Source organism: Electrophorus electricus, chromosome 9 (genome assembly GCF_041902795.1).
Source record: "Electrophorus electricus isolate QZ-2024a chromosome 9, ASM4190279v1, whole genome shotgun sequence".
Taxonomy (NCBI): Eukaryota; Metazoa; Chordata; class Actinopteri; order Gymnotiformes; family Gymnotidae; genus Electrophorus; species Electrophorus electricus.
Window position 1 is genome coordinate 21,197,501 of NC_137505.1, and position 5,000 is coordinate 21,202,500.

Here is a 5,000-nt window from a genome sequence, read left to right on the forward strand (position 1 = left end):
GTGGCCCCTGTTGCATCTTCTGGCTCATTTAAGAGCACCGTACACCTGCACGATTGATGTGACCTGACGTAGACACATGTCTCTCTCTTCCTCTAACCTCCTTTCCTCTAGAATCTTCCTTTCCTCTAGAATCTCTCTCTTCTCTTCCTCAGTCACTTGTTCACCAAAGCTTGGTGTGTGTCTCCTGAGCGTCTCCATCAGCCCTGCTTTTACGTGCGTTCTCATCAAATGGAGCAAAGCCAGCAAACGCTGTCCTTTGCTAACCTTTCAAACGCAAAGGACAGCAGCCCTGGCGTGAGAGAGAGATAGACAAGAGGGGGGGGAGTGCACAGAAATAAAAGGGGTGAAAGATGTGGTGAAGGTGGGGCATTATCTCTCCTTTAATCACGGTGATCTAGCTTCTCTTTATTTTGTCATCCCATGCAGCTGCCTGTCTGACTGTTGTCACGGGAACAGCCCGTCCTGTTCCTGCAGCTAATTAAAGCACAAACAGGACAAAACATGCCGCCGAGCCAAACCAAGAGTCAAAGGAAGAGTGAAGCAGGCCGCCGCTGCCTGGAGCCAATGCATTTCACTGCCCTTTGGGAAAACAAATGCGGGTGCAAAATGGGTTCAAACAGGGTCAAAATGGAGAAATAAAAGTGAATGTAGAAAATGTGGAAATGTTGAGGTGAATCTTTAAAAATAGAGAAATGAAATGAGCATAAGTGCAGGAGTTTATAATAAAAAATGAGCAGTGAAGGGAAACATGGTCATAATTGTATGATAATGACTGGTTATAGCCAAACTCCATAGATGAGGACAGAATAAAAGCACAGGCGTGCACCAGCCCACGCGCAGACACACAGCACTCACGTCTATTATGCAAAAAAAACTAATCACGAAACTCTCAAACAATGGAGCCTGTTTCTGACGAGTGCCAGCCATCGCAGACTGCTGTATCCACACAGGGCTCCAGGCCTTTACTGCAACCGTTGTCCTTTCAGTGTGGAAGGAACCCTGAGATGTCAGAAGGATGGAGCACGCCGACCTGTAGCCGCAGGTCAGGGAACGCGTAGCTCCGCAAAAGGAGCGTGTTTTCCCAGAAACTTTGGGGATCAGCCGCTGGAGATGCTATCAATAACCTGGCTCATGCGTTTAGCCTTCACAATTTCCCGACGAGACCACCTGCACTCTCCCCGATGGTCTTTTGTTATTAGATTCCAGCGTATGCCGCGGTTCAGTCGGAGTGATTCTACCTCCAACTTTCCCCTCTGCAGCTCTCACGCTGTCTCGCAGAGGTGCCGAAGGAGCGCGGAGGTGGCAGTTGTTAGAAGATGAGGGTGTTTGTCAAGGGAGGTCTGGGTGCGAGTGCTAACACCTGGATCCTCTTGGCCACCAGCGTAAGCATGCAGTGCAATTACTGAGCGCAATTAAAAGTGATAGACCAAGTGGCTGCTTGCACACAGATGATGATGTCTCGCTCGTCGAGATGTACAGGGAAGAGTTCCGGAAAGGCCTTGTTATCTGTTGTCTCTCAAGAAGAGATTTCCGCTATGCATGGCATATATTGTGCTTCTCCCCTGGTCTCTCAGTGAGTGCACGCTATGCAGGCCCTGAGGTAGTAATGCAGCTCACTGCATCACACTCCCTCCACCGTGCTTCACAGCTGGGGTCAGAGTTTGATGTTTGCTGATATGCAGTATTTTATATACAGTGTCTCCAAATATATGTTTTGTGCTACTGAAAAGCTTGTATATAGAACATTGATCTTATATTGATCTGGTACATCTTTAGCAAGCCTGAATTGTGAAGCACTGTTTTCCTCTAGAGTAAACAAGTACTAAAAACAATACTTGGGCATCTGTGTCTTAGGGATTCTTGTCTTAGAGGTCTTTGTCTTAAGGATTATGGTTTTAGGGATCTTTTCCACTTATCATCTTCATCACGTCCTCACTTGAGGATTGTACATATATGCGTATGTATTTATCTTTATAGGATTCCCACTTTGGTGTAAAGTAGTAGGGAGGTGAATTTTTCTCCCATGTGCATTTCCATTCCATGAAATTCCAATTGCAACTACCTACCTGAGTGTACACAGAGGGACGCCCTGTGTCTATAGAGACCTAGTCGGAACTTCTGCATTAGTAGAACAGATTTTCTTCTACTGTCCTCTAAAATCTCTTTTGATTTGGTCTTATTCCCCACAACTCTAGACTGAAGAGCAGTTTACATACATGTTGTAGTTTTTAATTGCAGAGTAAGTCAAAACCTTTTTTTCTCTGGGGTTTATATAGATTTTCCCTCAACAATCTTGGTTGTTTAAACAGCATCTCCAATACATATTGGCAATGTAAAATGTATGTGTTGTTTGTTAAATTAGAATGAATTGATATGCCCTTTTTCATTTGTAATTATACCCTAGAAGATGACCAGTTTTTTTTCAGAGCCATTCATACAGAAACCCAGATGTTTTATTTTAACGTATTGCACATTTGAAATGCCTCATTTTCTAAATAAGAGAGAGTTCTTCTGTCCTGCTTACATGCGTTTTAAATTTTTTTTTTTTTTATTATGGTTATGGATACACAGTTCTTGCTAGCATTTATACCTGAGGCTCCTGCGCTTCACTTCAGAAAGACCATGTTCCTGCTGTGGGGTCTACGGCTTCGGGCTTGTTTGGCTACATGATTTCAGGGCTTTAAATCGAACGAACCAAATCATCAAAACATTTCTCATGAACATGAGTCCATCTGTAAGAAATGGAGAGGATGAAAAAGTTAAACCAGTGACATTATCTTTACCATGTTACCAACAGTGCAAAAATGATATGGTACAGTGTGTAGTCATAGCCACAGAGTAATGGGTTTGCCCTGGGCTGCCCTGCTAAATTAAAATGTATAAGGTAGCCCAAAATCTATTAGCCTCTTCTCTGTGCAAATTTTCACCTTGTCCTTGAACAGTTTAGATAAGGAGCTCACACAGCTTCTGACCTTGAATTATTCTCAACACATTCACCATCTACTGAATATTTGACAACAGAGAAAGATGAAAGGAGAAGCTCTGTGCTCATGATAAATTAGGCAGTGTGGACGTGGGGAAGGGCAGCTAGTGATTTTATTAAAAATATGATTGCTTTAAACGCCCACAGTCGGCGTACATTATCAAATGATGAGTATGGGACTACTTAGCTTTCAATAAAATAATCTGTATGAGCAGTTTGTGAGCAGTTTGTGAGAGGAAGAAGTGCCCAACCTCTTTTCTTCTCCTGTAATATAGATTTTTTGACTTTACTTCCTGGATGTTAACCAGTACCCTGGAAATTGTGGTTTCTTTCGCCACAGATGGCACTTTGTGCGACATTGTCCTGTTTAATAGTGCGTTTGTGAGACATCAGTGTCCGCAGGCTTGGATGCAAGTGCAGTGAGTTTTTGATTTGGACATTCCAGTGCACACTAGTGGGTTTGTCTGTGTTCCGGGGTATTGTATGGTGTATGGTAATGTAGAGATATGCACATCACCTGGATAAGACTATGCGTACTAATGCACTGAACAGCAATAACCCCCCCCCCACCCCCACCCCCACACACACACACACCTCTCTCTCTCACACACACACACTCACTCATCATTATGGCCTCTATCATCAGCACAGTGCCTGTTCATTTTATAATTACAGTAAGGCTATTAAATAATAACCAGCTATTACATAATCACTTTATTAGACGTACCTTGTGGACATACAGGTACAGCCCGCTCTTTAAGGAGGTCTGGGTCCTGACCGCGGGACCGCTGCAGGCAGACCCGCTCCTGACCCAGCAATGACAGCAGTGAGTAAAACTCAGCAACCCTGCCTGGGCTAATAAACTTGTGCTAGCTCACGAGTCCCAGCCCTGGCGATGCCTTGTCTGATTTAATGGGCTGCAGAGAATGGACTGTCAGCCAGGTAATATGTGGTCAGCAGCGGTCCTGTGGTCAGATATAGTGTGCAGCGTGGCTGAGCACTTGTGCTTACCAACCGTTGGCCTATGGCCTGTAATTGTGCACCTATACAGTGTGTGAGATAGATGAACCTTTTTAAGTGTATGAGTGTAGGTACAGGGTAGTTCTTTCTAAAGTAGGAGCTGGTGAGTGTGTGTTTGCAATTCAGAGACATAATGTAGCTGTTAGAATATATTGCTCTATTTCAAAATTTAAAAAAAGAAAATTTTTAATAAACCGTCTCCTATGTTTCTCTTGTGTGTAGCACTAGTATAACAAATGCATGGAACCTCAGGGGTTATGTGAATGTCCCATGTGTTGCAGGTCTTGGTTCAGAGTTTTGAGTCTTAGGTCTTCGATAACATCACTTGGATATGCTGCATCACTGACCTAGAATCAGTTCTGGTACCGCGGGGACACAGCAGACGTGTTTCTAGCGTGAGGTATTTGTCTAGCAAACAAAAGGACTACTAAAGCATGACGAGGAAGCACTTACTGTGACCAGGTCGAGCCTTTCCACAGCGGTCACGGTGAATGCCGCCAATCGGATCAATTCCTTTCAATCCCGCAGTAAAGCAGAACTGGATGCAGACCTCGTTGTGTATGGCTGGACACAGGTCTGGGTCTTAGGTGACGTTTAGATAAGCAGTACGTGATTGAATTTCTTATCTGATCCTCTGTACTGCTGCTCAAACTGAACAGTTGTGGTGGGGGGAGGGGAATGAACAAGGCGTTTTTATCAGCTCAGATGGCTTCTCGTTTTTCCACCCCACAAGTGAGCCAGAGCTCTGATATAGTAGTGTCTGTCTGGTCCTGTGTCTGTGAGAATCTGTGAGGGCTGCGTTTGACTGTCACAGATCACAGTAGAGCCCAGACTGTGATTCCAGGAACATAAACACGCGCAATGAGCCCCTCTCTCTCTCTCTCTCTCTCTCTCTCTCTCTCTCTCTCTCTCTCTCTCTCTCTCTCTCTCTCTCTCTCTCTCTCTCTCTCTCTCTCTCACACACACACACACACACACACACACACACAAACACACA

General features: G+C 44.5%; 1 protein-coding gene and 1 long non-coding RNA gene across 22 annotated transcripts in view; one reads left to right on the forward strand and one right to left on the reverse strand.

Annotated features, from left to right (window-relative positions):
• Nucleotides 1-5,000, forward strand: part of stxbp5l (syntaxin binding protein 5L) — a 101,200-nt gene that overhangs the window by 27,527 nt on the left and 68,673 nt on the right. The gene's annotated exons all lie outside the window — the stretch shown is intronic.
• LOC113592037 (uncharacterized) overlaps nucleotides 409-5,000 on the reverse strand; it is a 7,098-nt gene continuing 2,506 nt past the window's right edge. The window contains exons 1-3 of the long non-coding RNA XR_003412266.3: nucleotides 4,457-5,000; nucleotides 3,711-3,789; nucleotides 409-2,732 (exon numbers count right to left, since the gene is read on the reverse strand). The exon at nucleotides 4,457-5,000 is cut by the window's right edge and continues 2,506 nt beyond it. This is a non-coding gene — a long non-coding RNA (uncharacterized LOC113592037). The remainder of the gene's footprint in view (nucleotides 2,733-3,710; nucleotides 3,790-4,456) is intronic.